Here is a 23,371-nt window from a genome sequence, read left to right as displayed (position 1 = left end):
TCAACAGCAACTCCTCTCAACACGTGATCATGGACTAGATGAGTTACTGTCACATGAACACAGGCACGTGTTAGGCCAGAACACTGTCATTCTGGAATCGTTACGTATACAAGAAAAAACATGGGATGTAGTGATTATAAAATATTTACTTCTATGCTATATTGTATTGATTGTCGATTGTGTAAAATAGTCGATAGTTCACAATCATATTAACATATTAAAAAAACAACAACTCTTATCCGAATTTAATTCTTCTCAACTTGATATCTTCCATTTGGGTTGCCATGATAAATAAAAATGAGACGTTGTTTTGCGTCATGTTGCGTAATTCTGTGGAACACGACGTCTGAAAATTGAGTATAAAAGTATTGGAAATGATTACACGATTCCTCTTTAGACACTAGTGATAAGAAAGAATGATAGATACGCGTCCTGGCTAATTACTGTGAAAACGTAAATTGCAAAACACAAAGTGAAGAATGGAGAATGTTAGTAAAAATAGAAACCCTTTAACGATTCCCTACTGTACTTATAAGTATGTTTAAAGATACATCAGTCTCATGTGGCATGCTAAATCAATTATTATTCAAGGACACTGGCAAGGAAGGATCGTTTCGAAGGATAAACCTGTTCAGATTTAACTTGGAAGATTTTTTATAGTGTCTCAAATAGGTTGTTAACTATGGTTAAAGCTATGGTCAGTTTCGAATTTCGCAGAAACAAGACTCAAATCTTTATTAAATGTGGATACCCTACTCTCTGCAGTAACGTCTACTTGCTTGTCACCAAACATTTTGAACTCTTCAGGTTGCCATAGTGAACACGCTCGATGTCGTTAAAATAATCTCAAACACTGTGTTTAATATCAACTGATTTAATGGGCGTCGTCATATAAACAGCTATTGAAATGTACAAGCCCGCGTCCTTTATTTAATTAAGTGAGTTATGCATCATAAACATTTAATAAATGCTCCCATTTGCCAAGAATTTGAAGGTATGTATTTATGAACTTTGACTTAGCCTTGAACTAGGACCAACGATACTGAAATAGGTAAATCATCGTTAATTTTTTATCCTTTAGATCAACATTTAGAGTATGAATTATTTAAAGTTTAGAAAAAGATCATCATTCGCAATAAACGTGATATTAGCTGTTAGATTTAATATTTATGTAGAACATTGATTAATGGTAATTGTATACGATACTGATATGGTGTTTTATATTTCCTAGTTTCTTTTAAATAATCCACGACTAATCAGTTTGAATTTTTAGCCGTTCAATCACCTATTTTGTTAAAAAATAATATTAGTACAGGTTCAATACGTCGTAAATAAATGCATTCCCTCTTAATGCATGACACAATTTTATTTGTCTCTTTCTGTTTCATAGCGCTAATTCCGAACAAAAACCTCAGACAATGCAAATGGAAAACACAATATTATGCATTTTTTCTCAATTCTGTTATGATGGTTAGTGAGATGCCAGTAAATAATGTTCATCTTAAAGCAATTGAAACCTTACAATATCCTATAAAAAGGCTTTGGAATTAAAATATTTGTGAAAAACGAAACATTTTATATCTGTTTTACCGCTCCACTCTTAGCAAACGAATTATGGTGTTGGAAATTATACTTTTATGCGTTTTTTTTATCTTTTAGGCCACACCTAACTGATATCTTGGGCATAGGATTTACTCTATTGATTGTTTCGAATCACCCTATTTCCCAGGGCTTGTGAAATTAAGGGCATTTAGCAAAAATACACCGCTTGGCTTAGGTGAGCTGTTTATAGTGTAACCATTTTAACGTGTCATGAGTTTTAAAGTTCTTTCTTTATATCCTTATCAAATCTTTAAAATTGACCTGGGTCCAAACTCATAAACCATCTAACGTTTTGTATTATTTAGGAAAATAAATTAGCGGCCATAATATCAATACATACACACATTAGCCAAAGTGCATTTTCACAATAATAGACAAAGTTTCTTTTCATTAAATACATTTTAACACGAGTAAAATTTGCAAGGAAAATTATCATTATTAATCTGTATGTGCATGTCTTTACCAACTGCATCACAATTATAACTGCCCCTTATACAAGACCACAAAACATTAACTGTTGTATCGAACAATCAGTTGGGGATTTGCTTGCAGACCCTATGACGTCATCGGATATTGCGCGCAATATTGAGTCATCCGTTTGTTTTCAATATCGAAGAACTGCCACGTATATGACGGCATCGGGTATTTAAAAAAACATCAACATAACTTTAACAGTTCAAAAGCGCCAAAATCGCAGCTCATATGCAGTGTTTTTGTTTTGATCATTAAAGTTAAAGGAGTAAAACAAGATAATGCTTTGGAATTAAAACTTATTAAAGTTGTATCAACCTACATTTTGCACCTTTAAACATAGAAACAACTTTAAACATGCTTGGCCTCTCCCAGTGGTATTTCAGAATAAATCCCAAAAACGTTGAGAACGGAGCGTCACAATAGACCCAGGCTGCTAAAAGTCTTTGTACAAAACGTATCAGTTAGTTTTAGTTATGTTACTAAAACATCATAATAAAACAACGTAAATGCTGTTTTTAATAACTAAACAAGACATGACGAGCCACCCATTTAATTTAATCTCAACATTCAAAAACGATTTACAAATTAACTCCCAAAACGTTGAGAACTGAGCGCCACCATAGACTCACTAGGGGCGTTACTCTGGTGGAACTCCTCCACCCACACCTCGTCGCCCGCCTGTAACTGCACAATGGCCACGTTACCGCCCTGTGCGTTGTGGATTGAGCTCAGGGAATCCGCCACTGCCGCGTTAACGATCTAGTCATTCTTCATTAGCTGCACCCACGACTGCCCTGTTTTACCCTGGAAAATATCAAGATTTGAAAAGGCTTATTACCAAAACTTATAACAAATGAATGTCGAAGGAGATGATTTTTCGCTACACATCGGGAAATACTTATGTCCAGATGACACTGATCTTTAAATTCCTGATTCTGTTATGAAAGGCGTTTTAGTATCGTTTTTTTGTCGTTTGTATCTACATGTCAATACATTGTATGCCTTTTAATTGCTACTAATAGAAATTCGGATAAAAATCAACCGCAATTTGAATATAAATGGTTATATCTAATTCGATCAGGAAATCTTAATTATATTGAGAATAATATCATACAGCGTCACATTATACGTTGGTACACGTTTTGAATGAACAGCTCTCTGTCCAACATAAAGTACCTGTGCAATGAAGTAGGTGAACATGTATAGACCAGTATCAGGAGCCCTGAAAGCCCCTGTATTGCTGATGTATGCAAGCTGGTTGATAAGCAGAACCTTGTTGAAGACAATCTTTGAGCCAATCTGGTTGTGCTCTACTGGGTGGTCAAGCACAGCTGAAAATGCAGCCCGTTCTCCTCCTGTAAATATGAAAATTCCAGAACTAGCATGTTACCCTACATCCACTCACTGACCACACATGACCGTGTCGTAAATTATACGAGAACATTACGAATATGGATTTTCTCTGTAATTGTTCATCATGTCTTTTACTTATAATTAGGGCTTACGGGCGGAATTGTGGTCATGCGACGTATTGGTGTTTTTGTCGTTCAACAACTTCGGTCAAATCAAAGCGTTTCTTTCTAAATGCAAGCGCGTTTCCAATTCGTTTGCACCAATCTTCGACGCCACAATTCATCGCAATGCGTCATTTTTAGCCTTTATTTAAGATTAAAATGTTATTATGTTATTACTATTTTTCAATGTCATTATCACTGCCGCTCGCTGACGGGGTTTTTATTTGTCATAACTCATTTTCAGTCCAACGTTTTCCTTTTCAAGATTATTGATTTTCCTTTCAAGGTGTTCCAGTTTTTCATCCACAGACAGACCAAGCACAATTTGTAACAAACTGAAAAGAAATACAACTCTCATCTTTGCTACGAGGTATCGAATTGCTTTCAAGAAATGGATGTATCTGACCTATTTTAATGAAGACTGTATTTAAGAGAACATACGGTGGATATTGAGAAAAGATGGCTATCCAAGGAAACCTTGAATCCCGATTACATTTGACATTATAACAGGTCAGAAAATGTCACATGCTGAAAAAAGACTTTTCTGCATGGAAACTTTGAACGATAACTCCTTTTGTCCTGTTAACGGGTCATAAAGGAAAATGAAATAAAAAAAATCATATCTCAACTAGAAGAGACAAAAAAGCTGTGTCTCTGTTGTTTTCGTAATCATGCATTGTTTAAATGCATCGTCAAGCAAACATATGTGATCAAATTAAACCGTCGGATTTCATTTGATAGTTTAAAATAACAAGGTGTCGAAAAATAAGTTCGGCACTCTGAAAGAACGACGAAAACGTATCTGATACATGATCCTAAAAGAAAACAACAACTACATAACACATTCGTCCTACTAAGTAGTAAAAAACGATCAGTATGAAATATGAAATAAAAAGGAAATAAAGTAACGAAATATTAAAATTTTGTCAGTTATTTCATTCGTTCAGTTGACGAAGTTCGAAATCATCAAGATCTCATTAATTGTAAAAAATAAGATATAAATGCAAAACACAATAAAAGTTTAAGATGTATCATATTCTTTTTTATGTAAATTATCTAAGAACCAGGGTCGTTTATACATTTCATCTGCTAAATAAATGAAGTAAGTAAATAAATTGTGTATTAAGGTGACACGTCCATAACACAAATGATATTCACAACACAAATATAATTACAATTGAGAATAACATCGAGCCTTTTATGTTACCCTAATGGAAGCATTTCTCAAATATTAATTAGTGACGTTCCTCAAACACGGGTTCTTTCAGTGCTGGAAATACAAAGGCCCTCTAATGGTGTACGTTTGAAAATTGAGTAAAATGGATTAAAGTGGCCAATTATCTAACGAAAAAGTGTCGTGGACAGCGATCATAGTTAGGAGCTTAAATGAGCGACAAGACTAAATTTCGAAAAGATCACAGTGGCCACAAGGCAAATTCCCTAACTGATTGATCTATACTTCTATATATCTCGAATTTCATTTTATATTTAAGTGTACTCCTTATGTCCAATTAAGACAAACTTATATTAAAGGTTATTATAAAATAAGACCTAGTATGTTTAAACTTGTGCAACTTCTTAATACACAAAATACATCTGAAACATTTAGGTTAAGCAAATATATATCGGAAGCATTTAAGGTGCGTTCTACTTTATTAATGAATCAATAATTATAAGCCTTGATACACATTTTTATCTCAAGCAGTAGTATGTTTGTTAACATTTGTAACCATTGGTTACTATTTATGTTGATATATACTATGTGAGTCTGTTTTATTGTTAGAAATTGATCAATTGATATCATTTGTTCCAACATATACTAGTACATGTATATAAAAAGCAAACTATTGGTTATTGTATTGTATGCTATTATAGTTTGATTGATTCGTGTTTGCTATTCCAGTTCATCCTTAAAAATAAGATTAATTATAATATTGATTTAATATTTCACACTACATTGTATAATTGTAATTGTAATTTATTAAATATGTATATGAAACACAAAAAAACTGTATAGTTTACGTGTAATAAAATTCTGTTCTGTTCTATAACCAGGCAAAATACTTTTTATTAAGGAAGAACGAACCAGAGTTCGATATGTCCTTTGAAACAGAAGGTCAAAACTCCAATGTTATCAGATTGTTAGCAATTGTGTGTATGAATATTGAACACACTATAGATAAATGACACTCACATTATCCCAAATGTCCACTGGTTGTTATAAAGAATGGGAAATACTTGCTGATACACAAGGAATTAAAAGGGTTTATTTAAGTGAATTACACTTCTCTTGAGACCCCGTATCAGACGTCAAATTGTTTATCGGCATTGGCATTTATATTTCATGGAAAAGAAAAACGTCTTAAAAATGGATTAAAAACAACACAAGCCGTAAAGTGTTTTTGGCTTATTTTCGGATAGTATGTGTTCACCAATAAGGTGTTGCAGTTCGAGGGATGCATTAAATAAAACTTGATTATTTGCCCTTATTCAATGTGATATGCATTCATTCATTCGAGATGTTCATCTAAATGGCAGGTGCCTTCGGGCAATTGCTTCGTGCCTTTTTGTTATTGACAAAAAACATTTGTCTATGTATACAACTTTAAGATGCCTTCACTTTATTGCTTAGTGTTAACGTCTAAACGAACAATGTCATGTGTCAAGTTCTTACATTTAAATAACTAAATAACTCAATTGTGTACAAAACTACAAATTAACTATAAATACTAAATAACTAATAGTATTTATATACTGTAATAAGACCATTGAAAGCTAAATTAATACTCATCAATAGCAGAATGCATTTGTCAATAAGCATAAAGACGATAGACGAATGCATCTAGACGAACGCAACTTAACGAATGGAATTAGAAGGGAACCAGTAAATATTGGTATCCTGCGTCGGCAACATTAAATGGGAATGGAAACCAAATGCTGGTACCCTTCTTATCCACGGGAGAGCACTCTCGCGTCTTTTGCTACGGTGGCAGTCAACAGTTTTCGTGCAGAAGCTGTCAAAAATATATCTAGAAGAGGTCATGTATAACATTATCTGAACTTAAAAAAATAATACTGCTTGATGCTATTTTCTGCTGATTATTTTTTCCTGGATGTTTGTATTAGGTACTGAGTTAGACACATATCCAAATTATAATCTGCGTTTCGGCCTAAATTTAAAATGTGTTGTATACTAGGCGGTGACCAATTGTCGATGGATAACATGTTTTTGAAATTTCTGAGGCCATTAAACAAAATCTAAGTATGAGCTTAGTGCTATCATTCGCAAGAAAATATGTACGCCTTGCTGTCATCTATATAAATCTATGCATGTGTTTCATTCACTCAAATTTTCAATTGCATTGCCTTCACTGGCTTCAGGATAGCCAAAGCATGTATACTAAAAATCTGTTATCAGCATCACTAGTGAATCCGGACGGGGTTGGGGGGCGGGGTGGTAGGTTGCCCACCCCACCTTTCAAACTTTTATTTCTATATCGGAGACAAAAAGTACTAAAATGCGCCAAAAAAGGAAACCCTTTCGGACTAAAAATTGCTAAAATTACCTTGGGAAGTACCCCCAAACACCACTGTCAACACCTTAAACCAAAGGTGGGGAGCTGCAATCCAACTGCAATTAAGAAAGTCACACTTTTAATTTTCACCGGGCTTATGTGTTAGGCAATATCCTCGGGGGCGGATCCAGGATCTGACTTAAGAGGGGGCATAAATTATGGGCGCAACTTTTTTGACATGCGCCCCTCCCTCAGAACCATTTTTTATAGGGGGGGGGGGGGGGGCAACCTCCACCTCCCCCCGGGATTCACTAGTGATGCTGATAACAGATTCCTAGTATTCATTCTTTTGGCTGTCCTGAAGCCAGTGAATGCAAAGAAATTGAAATTTTGAGTAAATTAAACACATGCACAGGTTTCTATAGATGACAGCAAGGCGTACAAATTTTCTTGGGATTGATAGCACTATGCTCATACTTGGATTTTGTTTGATAGCCTCAGAAATTTCAAAACATGCATGCTATCCATCGAAAATTGGTCAAAATCTCACCGCTCGCAGACAACACATTTCAATTTCAGGCCGAAACGCAGATTAGTTTTTGGATATGTGTCTATCTCAGTACCGAATAAAAATATCCAGGAAAACAAAATCAGCAGAAAAAAACATCAAGCAGTATTACATTTTTAGGTCCAGATAATGTCAGACATTACCTCTTCTAGATATAATTTTGCCAGCTCCTGCACGAAAACTTTTGACTGCTACCATCGCAAAAGTTGCGAGTGTGCTCTCAGTCTTTGGTTTCCATTCCCATTTAATATTGCTGTCGCAGGAAACCAATATTTACTGGTTCCCTTCTAATTCCATTCGTTTAGTTGCGTTCGTCTAAATGCATTCGTCTATCGTCTATATGCTTATTGGTAAATGCATACTGCTATGTTTGATTGATGTATAGTTAAGTTAGCTTTTAATGGTCTTATCACCTTATATAAATATTATTAATTATACTATTAGAAGTTTAATTGTACTCTTGTATTTTAATTAGTACACAATAGTCAATTAAAAGTAAAAACTTGACATCTGCCATTTATCGTTTAGACGTAGACACCAAGCCATAACATGAAGGAAACTAAAAGTTGTACAGATAGACACATGCGGTAGTCCATTACAAACACGAACGAAGCAATTGCATGAAGGCACTTACGATTTAAACGAATGCTCTAGCAATTTAAAAAGAGAAATGTCATATTGCAGCATGCATTAACTGGCGGATAATCCCTTGCATAGTTTGAGGGATACAGGCAGGCAATGTGTTACAAAACTATTAACATTAGTAATAAAATTATTCAATTCCGATCCTTTCTTTACCTTATGGAAGAGCATAGCCCCCCTTTTTAAGTCCTGTTCTGAAGGAATGAATTTTGTCTTCGGAGGTAAAATGTTCTTCATATGACCTTGAGCCAGATATATTTACCTTAAGAACATGTCACAGAATAATTTGATATACTCTCTTATCCACTGGTAACCAGTTTAGAGACTAAAATTGACTTGTTCCAATGTGTGATCTACTGTCAATATTGTGTTCAATTTCATCTCATTTTCTACGTCAACCTAAAGAATAGAGCAGGGAGTTATTTCGAGGAAATAAATAAACACGTTGTGTGGAAGTCCACACCAAACTGATTTTACGAGACAAAGCAAATAACACCCAGCATTTTACCATTCGTAATTGTCTTTGAGCAAGCAAAAGTCACAGTACAATTGCTGTTATGCACCAGTATTTATTATAACTACGGCGAGATATGTAGAATTATTGAATTTAATTATGCTTTTAGTTCCTAAGTTCCTTAGTTGCAAATACAAAATATATATAAACAATCAAAACATAATACAATGTAAGTTATAATAGTAACATGATTTGCTTGACGTTTTCTCAATGATAACGTAACGACATGAAGACTGAGCATCTACGAATAACTACCATGCATTTTACACGCAATTTTATTGGGAATATCAGAACTAAACCATGCATTCGATGAATTATTACAGAATAATCGTTACGCTATGATCAGTATTAGCGTATACCCAGGGGCGTTGTATCACGTGTATCGAAGCTTTAAGCCCAGTAAATATTTCTTGCACGATTATCATGGCTTTAAATTGCTAATTTCGAATTGGCACATTACCTCCCAATACTCTCCATAATTTTTTCTATCGTCTACGTTTCAAAACCCTGATGTGATGCTGATAACAGATTCCTAGTATTCATTCTTTTGGCTGTCCTGAAGCCAGTGAATGCAAAGAAATTGAAATTTTGAGTAAATTAAACACATGCACAGGTTTCTATAGATGACAGCAAGGCGTACAAATTTTCTTGGGATTGATAGCACTATGCTCATACTTGGATTTTGTTTGATAGCCTCAGAAATTTCAAAACATGCATGCTATCCATCGAAAATTGGTCAAAATCTCACCGCTCGCAGACAACACATTTCAATTTCAGGCCGAAACGCAGATTAGATTTTGGATATGTGTCTATCTCAGTACCGAATAAAAATATCCAGGAAAACAAAATCAGCAGAAAAAAACATCAAGCAGTATTACATTTTTAGGTCCAGATAATGTCAGACATTACCTCTTCTAGATATAATTTTGCCAGCTCCTGCACGAAAACTTTTGACTGCTACCATCGCAAAAGTTGCGAGTGTGCTCTCCCGTGGATAAGAAGGGTACCAGTCTTTGGTTTCCATTCCCATTTAATATTGCTGTCGCAGGATACCAATATTTACTGGTTCCCTTCTAATTCCATTCGTTTAGTTGCGTTCGTCTAGATGCATTCGTCTATCGTCTATATGCTTATTGGTAAATGCATACTGCTATGTTTGATTAATGTATAGTTAAGTTAGCTTTAAATGGTCTTATCACCTTATATAAATATTATTAATTATACTATTAGAAGTTTAATTGTACTATTGTATTTTAATTAGTACACACTAGTCAATCAAACGTAAAAACTTGACATCTGTCATTTATCGTTTAGACGTAGACACTAAGCCATAACATGAAGGAAACTAAAAGTTGTACAGATAGACACATGCGGTAGTCCATTACAAACACGAACGAAGCAATTGCATGAAGGCACTTACGATTTAAACGAATGCTCTAGCAATTTAAAAAGAGAAATGTCATATTGCAGCATGCATTAACTGGCGGATAATCCCTTGCATAGTTTGAGGGATACAGGCAGGCAATGTGTTACAAAACTATTAACATTAGTAATAAAATTATTCAATTCCGATCCTTTCTTTACCTTATGGAAGAGCATAGCCCCCCTTTTTAAGTCCTGTTCTGAAGGAATGAATTTTGTCTTCGGAGGTAAAATGTTCTTCATATGACCTTGAGCCAGATATATTTACCTTAAGAACATGGCACAGAATAATTTGATATACTCTCTTATCCACTGGTAACCAGTTTAGAGACTAAAATTGACTTGTTCCAATGTGAGATCTACTGTCAATATTGTGTTCAATTTCATCTCATTTTCTACGTCAACCTAAAGAGTAGAGCAGGGAGTTATTTCGAGGAAATAAATAAACACGTTGTGTGGAAGTCCACACCATACTGATTTTACGAGACAAAGCAAATAACACCCAGCATTTTACCATTCGTAATTGTCTTTGAGCAAGCAAAAGTCACAGTACAATTGCTTTTATGCACCAGTATTTATTATAACTACGGCGAGATATGTAGAATTATTGAATTTAATTATGCTTTTAGTTCCTAAGTTCCTTAGTTGCAAATACAAAATATATATAAACAATCAAAACATAATACAATGTAAGTTATAATAGTAACATGACTTGCTTGACGTCTTCTCAATGATAACGTAACGACATGAAGACTGAGCATCTACGAATAACTACCATGCATTTTACACGCAATTTTATTGGGAATATCAGAACTAAACCATGCATTCGATGAATTATTACAGAATAATCGTTACGCTATGATCAGTATTAGCGTATACCCAGGGGCGTTGTATCACGTGTATCGAAGCTTTAAGCCCAGTAAATATTTCTTGCACGATTATCATGGCTTTAAATTGCTAATTTCGAATTGGCACATTACCTCCCAATACTCTCCATAATTTTTTCTATCGTCTACGTTTCAAAACCCTTTGCCTGATGGCGTCGTTATGCTATATAACGTCTGAACATCAAATCGTCATGTCATCATCACTGTCACCCGTCGATATGACAACAGCTATAAACCATTTGTAATATCACTATTATATACCGAGTGCAGGTCGTCAACCTAATGTATGCAGTTAAATTCTAATTTGACAAAGTGGCTTATATACTCTTTCTGGTCTTTTGACAATAGTCGATTAACTAATTTTGTTGTTTTTGTTACGAATACATAGTCAAAGGATTGAATGCAAGTTCATCGATTACTGCATTTAAAGATCAAAGAAAACTATTTAAGATTAACATCTCAGTTTGGTCAAGGACGTAAATTGGGTACAAAATGAAAAAGGATGGACTGGTAAAAGTTTCGCGTACGAATACATTTAACTAGTTAACGTTTTTTGTCAAGTTCAGAATGGAATTCAAGTATATGCCCATTTTGATATTGATTTTGCAATTAGAATTAAACTTACTGCCATTCATTTTATCTAACGTGGTGTGGAATCGGTCGTTTCTCAAACATTGAGTTTTTTATATTAACAACAAGTTTTAGTAAATACTATGCTATATTAAGAACTTAGAACAACACCGAACATAAACAATCACACTTTTCCTAATAATACGTTTTAACAATGAGGACTACTGTTTTCAAAAACATATTCAAATGTTATCTTTAAAGCGGGCCATAATAAATATGCGCCGACTTTTCATAATCTTAGAACCTAAACCGACTCATGTGCTCTGATATGAAACTCGTATATATAAAATCGTACTAAACGAATGTCGATATGAAACTCCGACATTAGAACTAATTATTAAATCACAGCATAAGTAATACACACGGATTTCATAGGAAATGAAAACGACAGAAATAGCTTGTACCAACTGTCATAGACAAGAAAATACATTTTGATATACTCCCGCGAAACAATCAGGTCGAAACACGGCAATGACGGTTGATTAAACGCAATCTATTTCAATCCGCTTATTCCATTAATATCGGCAATCTCCTGGCCGAAGAGATATACTTGTAACTGCAAACCACGTATTAACAGGACGCACGTTGCCGTTGGAACTTCCAGTACAAATCGCTGGAAATCTCATTTCGATCAATTACTACATTCCTGGATATCATTAGCAGCCAATCTCAGCTACATGACATTATGTATTTTGTATTGGAATACATTCTTATTGAATGACATCACCAACGGGATTACTGATTTAGTCATTACTATTATGTATCACATTGTACGCCTTTTTTCGTGTTAGCCCTTTACCAAACGGAAATATTGGATTGTGCAATAACCGCCCTTAACATGTACACTTCTTGCAACATGTTTGAAACAAATACAATTCTTACAATCATTAGCAAAATATTTTCTTGTCTCATAGTCTTTCCCATGTTTATCAAAATCACAGCAGCAACCATTTTGTTCAGAGAGAAATTCTTATAAAACATATGAGCTCTTGAATAATATATTCGTGTTTCAATGTCGAAAGAATAATAACCGATCCGTGGTACTGGTAGTATATCTCATGTTAACATTATAAACAACATCATGGTTATTTTCAAATTTGAACACACAAATACACAATTTGTTAGAATCTAAGTGTGGCAATTAAGCTAAATTTTCATTACATTCTTGTATTTATAAAACATACTTTCATTGCTTAAACAAGGGAATGTTATTAACATTGGCATTAAAATCATTACCTTAACCAATTCTATCTAATAGTGTTGATGTTTAAGCAGAAGCCAATTATTATTTCCATTCAAACGTACCAATTGATTTTGATCTAAATAAAACATGCGTTGTCTTCTAGACAAGAACTGTTAAGATATTCATTATATGAATAAGAAATTGATTCAAAAGTAAGGTTTGTATTTTACTGTAAAACAATAACTAAGTATAGGGGAGAACATATTCTTCTAAACCAAATAACACTTGCATACCAGTTAATACCTATAAACATGAAAAGTCAAATGGCATCATTCCAGATTACGGTTTTATCGTAGAACCATACTATTGTTTAAGATAAGATTGTCGTCTATCAAACAAATCAATATATTTGAATATTTGATGCATTCATTTATTTTAGTTTATATTTCATTCTATATTTGTGAAGGAATTGATACTTATTTATATCAATTGACGATGACGTATCAAATATTCATTGTTAGCAACATTCCTGATATGGAAACACTTTTAAACGTTTGGTCAGTTTAAAAATAACATTTCCTCTCATGGCCTTTCAAACGAGACAACAGTACTGGTTCCTACCCAGGAAACGGAAAGTACAAGACAATTGCGAAATAATTGTCGTCTCCAAATCCTCCTAATTTCTATTGTCTGTAAAAATAGGACCGCGCAGGTAAAAACGTTAAATTGGAAGCTGTTGCATCCCGTTTAGATGGCGGAATCAGGATTATGTAGAATTGCTAAAAACTGTGATAAATACTTTATTCCTCCGTCTGCAGATAGAGTTGGGATCTTTAGTCATAGACGTATTTGGGGTTTACCTATAAGTTTATTATTATTTGTTTTATTGTTAAGTTTCCACAAGTTAATGCATACTTTGATATTAAGATTTACCTTTTGCGTTTTATCTTTATTGAGGATTGTTGGGATAAGAGTGAGGTTTGTGCCCTTAAACTGGTTAAAGCCCCCAGTAAGCTTATATTTTACTGACCATTCCAAGGCGGTACCTAACAATCCTTGATAGTTATAGTGCATAACCCGTAGTTTGTTGTTGTTTTTTAAATAGTATATCTGTTTGTTGAGTATTGTGTTGTTCCATGTGTCTAGTTTGTGATTGTTTGTTTTTGTAATCTATGTCTTTGGCGTTAATGTATACTTTGATAAGATTACCATTTACGTTTTTTTTTATTTTTTTCGGGATTGTTGGGATAAGAGTGAGGTTGTGCAACAAACTGGTTTAACCCCCCAGTAAATTTACATTTTACTGACCGTTCCAAGGCGGTACCAAACAATCCTTGATAAACATACCTAGTTGTTTATATATATATATATATATATATATATATATATATATATATATATATATATATATATATATATATATATATATATATAGTATGTATGCTCTGTGCTGCTGGTGGAGTTTTGTGCTATTTTTTCATGTTTCTTGTTTGTGATTTTATGTTGTATGTCGTTGGCGTTTACCCAGTGCCATTAAACCGGGTTTACGTTTAAACGTTATGCTACTGAGCTTGTTTCTGTTGCTTTTCGCATAAATATTAGTAAGAAACTATTTATGAAATATGCTCTTACGTTGGTGCTTGTCTTTTGCACTTCCCTCCATAAAATATAAGTCAGACATCAGAAATATGTGTTTTTTTGTAAGATAAGACCTCAGATAAGTCGAAAAAACATTTTTTCCTTGACCGCGGATTGCTTTAGCTATATACTCGGAGAATCTCGTAAATACTAAATAAGTCATGTACCACCATGGGGCAAGTCGTCTTGTCAAGATTTGTCCCCCTTCTAAATTGATCATAGTTTATCTTAAATGACTGACTACTGGACTTTTCTCTTTATCACGAAACATTTGTGCCAGAACAATTTTTTCAGACATGGAGCCTTAGAATGTAAAATAGTTAAAGGAATGGAGCTAGTCCTTAGGGACGCACGCGGTCATCTGAGATAACTGTCATCAATTATAATTGAATCCTCTGAAAACATATATTGTTGAAATCAGCCAACGTTCTACGATTTCCGAATAAAATGAAAAGACCACTCTGTATTTTCCACGACGGTCAAACTAATTGAATAAGTTCTGACATTTCCTATAACAATTAAGCTTAGGTTGGATATAATGGTAAATTTCTGATTAGTATGCGAGTGTTTTATGTAACGACGAAAGAACACTTACTAAGATTGATGTATTAAGTGGGAAATAGAAAACTTGACTATCATAAATATTTGATCGTTTGATTTTACAGGTTAACAAAACGCGCTGTTGCGCGTTGTGAATACTGGTGAATGAGTACACGTTGGTTGGAATATGGGACATTGTCAAGATGTTTTAGAAACTGTCTAAATGGAATGGCAATGATGTGTTACAGATACACAGACTGTGTATTTGGTGAACTGAACATAAAACAAATAGATAAGAAAGCGTATTTGGTCATAACAATGTTAAACATTATCTTGAAAACCATTCTCAATCAATATTGTAGATGTTAAAAGCAATAAAGGATAATTACTCATTTATAGAAGCAGAAACAAACGAAGTCGAATTATGCCACAACTTATTAAAAGTTCTTCCAATCGTAAAGGTAATGAAATTAATATTCTTTGGATGTCAAACGTGTTTCTCTAATCATGGGGCAAATGAGACTCAATTAAGAAGATTTGCTGCAAAAATGACAAGTTTCAGAAAAATGTCTTACCATTAACCAGTCTAATTAACAGAAATCAGCAAACTGTTTCCGCTGTGTGACGGCAAAGATATTTCCGTTCGCAAGAAAGTCTTACACACCCTCTAAATCGATGGGTTATTATTCATTTTGCTTTGCTTGGTCAGATACGTTAATCACCTGATTATCCCTTAACTTTATACTATCTACATTAAACAACATGCTCTTAAAGCGACTTGCATTAACCGACATTTTCAGTTGTAACACTATTGCAATTTAATCTACAAAATCAAACATTCACCATGCCATATCACTAGGACTCGGGCTTCTTGGGTTAATCCTAGGGCATTCAAGTTAGTTTAGTAGTTATTTTACAACGATGTTGAAGAAAATTATACATTCACGTACATTGATTTACTCTCGTTGGCACAGTGTTGAGCGAGAGTCTGTTCAGGTAAAGAACGTTTTTGTTATAAGTACTAGACAATGTAAATAATTTATCATTTCTGGAAGCTGCTTTGGTATTTGCGTCTGATCGTTTCGCGCAATTAAATTCACTTTCCTTTCTGAACAAACGATATTGACCAAATCAGACCCGACAAAAGATTGAAAGCGTGCTAAACATTCAATTTCGCTTTATTCGAACGTTTTGTGGAATGAAAGAATGTCAAGTACTTATTGAAATGTCTGCTTATTGGAACGACCCGATTGTCCTTTAATGATACACCATCAACTCAACTAATTTATCAAAAGCGATTAATTATGCACAGATATTTGAAAATGCGCAAATAGAGGATTTTTTTTTTAAATGTTAAAATGTGAGACAAACGCAATTGCTTAAGACTTGCAATGACATGTGCGAAGAAATTTGTGGATGAAAGATGCTAAAGACATAACTAGCATACTTGTCAGTCATATTCATTTCATACCCAATTAAAATCGTTGTTTCCTTGAGTAAGGCGTCCTCATGCATTGCACTATTCGTTTGATGCAAGCGACAAACTTGTATTTCTATCTGTCAGTTTTGTTTTATATTATAATATTAATCGTTTATCAAAGTATAGATATATTCAATGTTCATTGCAAACAAAACACAAAAGAGCATGCATTGGTAAGAAAAAGATCTTTGTAAACAATTATTTTCTTATTCGTGTAGCATTCCTATTTCCGGCCGTCAGTCGCTTAAGATCAATACATATACAACTAGTCAATGTCGCACGCATGACCTCCATGGAAAATGCATTCAAATTTTCACTGCAATATGCGAAAACATCTGCTTTTACAACCATGCAAGGCCTTTTCCTTGTTTTAAACCCGGAAATGATGTTTGTCGTATGTAGTTTGGTTTAATTTGTTGTTAAACGATAATTAGGCGACAGTTAATCCTAAAAAAACATGAGTTTTGTTTTAATAACTGTGAGCAACTAATTACAGTAATTAATTTTGTATTTGATTTCCACAATTCCATTAATTCATATTTTGGGCAAAAACAAATAGGTAAAAAATGACGAGACAAAAGGCAGATCTACATGATAATGACAAATTTTGTGATATTATCTCATTCTGAGAATTAATGTGATTCATTTGTAAAATGCTCTTAGCCAAGCCTTTTGTAACAAAATGTTAGGCAGCCAATCCTTGGAATAAACCGCAAAACACGATTAAATGAACCATCTAATGTGAAAAGGACGCATCTTGGTATTACCATTGTGTTTTAATAATAAAACCAGAAACGGTGCTTTTAATGTACAGAAATAAAAAAATACTTTCTGTGCATAATTGAGTTATTTTATAACCTTACTTTTATCACCAATTTACACAACCCACTCAATTTTCCATTCTGATTTTTTTTTATTTTAAACTTACTTATTCCAAAGGCTGCGGAGCCTACTTACTCTCCAAGGCTGCAAAACCTACCTAATTCCAAAGGCTTCGGAACCTTATTAATTCCCAAGGCTCTACCTAATCTACGGAATCTACCTAATTCCAAAGGCTCGGGAACCTGCTTAATTTTCAAGGCTGCGGAGCCTTCTCATTTTTCAATGCCGCGGAACCTACTTATTTCAAAAGGCTGCGGAACCTACTCATTTCCAAATGCTGCTGAACCTACTGAATTATCAAGGCTGCGGAGTCTACTTTTTCCCCATGTTGTTTATCATACTAATTTCCAAAGGGTGCGGAACCTACTTGATTCCCAAGGCTGCGGAGCCTACTTTTTCCTCATGCCGTGGAACCTACTTATTTCCCAAGTCTGTGGGACGTACTTATTTCCTCAGGCTCCGCAACCTACTTTTTCCCCAGGCTATGGAATAAACTGGTTCTGCTATATAATAATAGTTTTCACATAACACGGTTATTAAATGATATCGTGTTTTCTTCATGAAACAATATATATATATATATATGTTTGGAATTTATTATTCCGTTTATTAAATGCGAAAAATACCTGCATAGCACTGTACACAAACATGAAAATATGAAACATTATGTTGTCTTACTCATGCATTGACGACTGATTTTGACGATGTATAATATGTTGATATGACCCTATCATTGAATAGTTAAGTCATGTTAAAGCGTTACTCAGATGTTTAATTCAAGAACAGCTGTTAATGTATCAAAACAAATAGTATTTTGGTTCGTACTTTTGAAGTGGGTTAAAATTAAGCTCAAATTAAACCTACCGAAAATGAGTCCATTTAAAGCTTAGTCTGTGCTCAGTAATAAGATTGTTGTTGAGCAGATTATATAATGAATTTCACCTTTCATTAAATAGTTTGACAGAAGATAATTTGAGAGGAAAGCACTTTTTCAGTTTGTTATTTAATCCAAATAAAAGAAGAATGTTGATTTAATGTGACATATGATTCCAGACTATTTAGTTGACATAGATTAAACAAGAAGGTTATTTGTCAGTGTCTAATTTATAGGACAATCTAGACACTACTTTCTTTCTTTTTTCACTAGGAACATGTTCACAATTGTATCGTTAATGGATTTCATTGAATGCCAGGAAATGCAATACAGAAGCATTCCCCACGTTTGCACGACCGTTTCCGCCTGCGGACTAGGTGGTCAAACCAATCATTTCCCTGCTCTTACACTACGACTGGATGAAGTTCACCTTAGTCTATGGCTGCCTACATAATTACATTATCAAAGCTAATACAATCCGAAAACTCGTAAAATTCAACAACTTCACTCTAAATGACAAAGTAATCTACATTCTACCGACGATGCCAAATCCATTTTCTGGAATAGATGAGCAAACCTTTGTAGACACAAAAAGTACGTACATGGCATGTGAACTATTGACATATAATAATAAATTTTAAACTTTACCAAACGTTAAATTTATTTTAACATACTGTTAATAAAGTTAAAGTGACACTTTTATTCAAAATGAATACATATACACATTTATAACAAACATAAATGCTTAGAAATATATCTTTAACTACTTACTAAATAATGCATTTATGGAAAATATTTATTACTGAGAACAAGATTGAAACCGTGAACTTAATAGCTGAAAACCCAACTTTTTTAAATGATTGATGAATGCTAAAATATTGACAGTGATCTACTATCATCTCAGATGGTAGAAATATCGTGTTTTCTGCACTTTTCTTTCAAGTTATATTTAATCAATTATATTAATTATATTAATTTTGGTAAATCTTATTTGGGATTAATAGTGCATCTTTAAGATGTATACTTCAACGTGTGTACATGCATTTTTACACTACTATCATCGAGTGGCTTGATCGAACGTTAAATCAATAACAAATTGCTATGCATTCATAATTTCCATTCTTATTATGGGTAAACAAAGCCCATCCCGCCTTAATTTTAATAGTAGGTGAATTGTTTGGTGAATAATTTTAACGATTTGTTTGTGATTAAGCATGCCACCTTTGGTGCTGAATACTTTAGATGGTGTTGACAATGCTTAATTTTAAAGACAATTATGTTGTAGGGAAAATGCTATCACTGGACCGTATTACCAAATTGAAGTCGTGCAATGCTTTTAATGATCATTGACAAGCTTCACCAGCTTTAGATTTGTGTTACTTGCGAACAAAGCTAAACGAAATACGGCTAGCGTAGTCGACGCGTTATCAAAACGTTCAGGAGGATCTGCATGTTAGAATCCTTGACAAAAAAACGCTGAAATCGTTTCATTGATAAACCGTGCACTCAGTTACAAGCAATGATCCCTCAATTGCTCTAGTTGAGGGAAGGGGGCTTTTTCCCTAGTTAACTTTAAACACGTATCATCATCCTCATCTTTGGCTGAAATGGGCTTATTGCTGCTCGATTGACTCAATTTAAGATGTTAATAATGCTATCTTATGTTGATGGCAGATTTTTCCAATATTTAAAACCCATCAAATGGCTAAAATAATTCGATTGCAATGCGTTTTTTAACATAAGGCTAGAGTATGGGCTCAATATTTAAATTTCATTCGTTCAAAGCGATGTCAAATGGTACGCATACCACTGATGTGTAAGATACACACTACAATTCCTGTGTTCAATACACATACATGTAACTGTTATTAAAAACTTCATGGTACAAATAATACCAATTAAAATATGTGGTACTTAACTTTGAAGAATGTACGGTGGTATGTTTGTCTGCTTTGTTTGTACGATGTAACTGTCTGTGCTTTTTGTATGGTGTGTATGTCTTTGCTGTTTGTACGGTGTGTATGACTTTGATGTGTGTACTGTGTGTTTGTCTTTCTTGTTTGTACGGCGTGTATGTCTTTGCTGTTTGTACGGCGTGTTTGTCTGTGCTGTTTGTACTGTGCATGTCGTTACTGTTTATACGGTGTGTCTGTCTGTGCTGTTTGTACGGCGTGTCTGTCTGTGCTGTTTGTACTGTGCATGTCGTTACTGTTTATACGGTGTGTCTGTCTGTGCTGTTTGTATGGCGTGTCTGTCTGTGCTGTTTGTACGATGTGTATTTTAAAATACATAAGCTGCCTTCGAGACAATATTTGTGTATGTTCCAGGTAAAAAAACAACGTTATATGACATTTTACTTAGTTTATCTGCAAAATATTTAATATCTGTGCGGGAGCAGGACGCTACGAACTGGTCAAGATAGAGTGGACTTTCTGGAACAGTGCATGTCACCCAGACAAGATTGATATACCGTCAGAGCAATTAATAGATTGATACATATTTTATAAGTCTGGAATCCTACCCCATCTTAACTGTCTCGAATAAGTGATAAAACGAAGACATTAAAGCGGCATTTGGAAACAACCAGTCTTAACTCTCGTTAATTTCTTAGCTACTTAGCTTGCACCTGTAGTGTTCATTGTTTTAATAACAGTTGAAAGTGAACCAAATATCCTCTTTTTTCGGCAATATTAACGTTTACAGGTGCACTCTTACTCCCAAGTAAGATGTACCAAAATTAAGAAAATTGATTTAATTTACTGAAAAGGATGAACAAATATCAAAACCAATGGGTTTGAAAAAACAAACCGCAGAAAACACGGTATATCTACCTGATGTGACGATGCTTTAAGCACCCACCAGTCATTAAAGATGTTTGCGTTTTTAATAATCAAATACACTGTTACAATTTTGTTGTTAGTAATTAATACTTTCCATAAATGCATTATTAAGTAAAACGTTAAAGATTCTTCACTCAAAACTTATGTTTGTTATACATGTGTATGTTAATTTCGAATAAGAGTGTCACTAAAGGTGCCATTGATAATGTCACACTTAACGTCTTTTAAGAAGTCAACTCTTTTGCTTGGTCTTCACTGTGATTAATAAGTGGGAATATTTAAACATATTATCTAAACAACCATCTACAGACTTGTGTCTCCCGAATTCATTGCCCTGAACAATTCAAATACGATATTGTGTACAGGAAATCCTTTAATTTCCGGAAATAAGAATTTTTTATACAATTAATAATTAGAATCGTGAGTTTTGAGCGTGGAATTGCTCTATGGTTACCAAGATTGAATGCACTCCGTACTTATGTATTCTAATCAGAAAGTGCTTCCGAAGCAAATATCGGACGGATCAATTATTTTAGCCAAATAATAAAGTTTACGTCTGTGTTTAGCAATCCTATTGTTTTTTCTATGTAATTGAAGAAAGATTATAATAATACTTTTTTAATTACTTGAATCGATTTTTACTTCCGTTAAAAACAAAACGACTAGAAGCTTATGCACAGGTTCTGATTTTGACTCATACGTATGACTTATGTATACTTTTATTTGTCAACTGGCATATAAATGTTTGTACGTGTTCTGAGTACAGGATCTACTGCAATGCAACAGCTGACACGGTAAATGTGGTAATGAGCATTTGACAACATGGTGTGGTCACAGAGGAGTTTGGTCATGTACGGCTTACTTTAAAACATCATGTTGCCCTTTGCGTCAACGCTGTTATCATGTTTAACTTGTAGACCCAAAGTAAATAAACACTGATTGTAAATGGTTAATGCCGACAAGCAAACACATGTATAAAATCACACATATAACACCATAACCTATATGATGACCACATTATAAATTTGATATAAAATCAAAAGTACAGTGCCGATAGGAGGCGATTTCGAAAAGAACGATTTGTTTGCTGTCATAGAATTGCATACATTTAAGACGACAGCAACAACAGGGCTTTGTATTCCTTTGAAGTCAAATTCTTAGTAAAATGGAATTGTACCGCAATACTCCTACACTTGGCTTATTTACTCGACAGACACAGAGTGGTTTTAATGTAATGAAACGACAGGAACATTCGGACAATTTAACATAGAGAAAACAAGTCAATTTGGTATTTCCCCGCGATACAATCAGGTTGGATCATGGGCAATGACGCTTGATTGAATAAAATCCTTTGAAATTCTATTCCATTTATATCGACAATCGTCTGTCCAGGGGACCACTAACCAGCAGGTTACTAACCACTAACGATTCGACAGCGGTACTTCAACTCTCAGGTCGAATCAATTGCGAAATACAATTCGTATCATTTGTATCATTCGGACAAGTCGAATCAAGACTTTAGATACATGATCAGCATCAGCACAATGATTTGTCTAAAGAGCGAGCGCATATTTTGGGCAAACTGCTTCTCGAACCGAAAATATTTAATAATTATGTAGGCTGGTATTCATCAACAGTCTTAAGTGATCTCCTACCTTTAATCATTTTCTTAATTTTCGTATATGATAACTTAATAATTTCTGAAATACTCCATTCTTGATTCTTATTGAATATGCATAAGATTAAGTTAACAAACACTTTCCATTTGATTATAAAATTCCTAGAAAATTGGCTGAAGTCAAGAAATGACTTGAGAAGTTTGATAGATACCGGCCCGGATTGTTTTGGCTATATTACGTTTTCAATTTGGCATTGCACTGTTTGCAACTGAATGCTCTTGTTGCCAAATCAATGTTTGCGTACAATTTTAAATGTATGAATGTATAAATGAATTGCAAAATAATATTTTCAATCCATCCGTTAGATGTCAATAATATCGCTCACTGCACAGTATATATGCATATGTAAATATAACAAAAAAATGTAAAGTAAACGTGTTCTGAAATATTTTCTGTTTTGTTCTGTGTTAAAACGTCATTAACAAAGACTGGCGTACGTTTAAAGTTGCAAACACATTTGCACGAAAGGTCTAAATCATTATTTTGT

The sequence above is a fragment of the Mya arenaria genome, chromosome 12, assembly GCF_026914265.1.
Source record: "Mya arenaria isolate MELC-2E11 chromosome 12, ASM2691426v1".
NCBI lineage: Eukaryota > Metazoa > Mollusca > Bivalvia > Myida > Myidae > Mya > Mya arenaria.
This window is presented reverse-complemented; position numbering follows the sequence as displayed.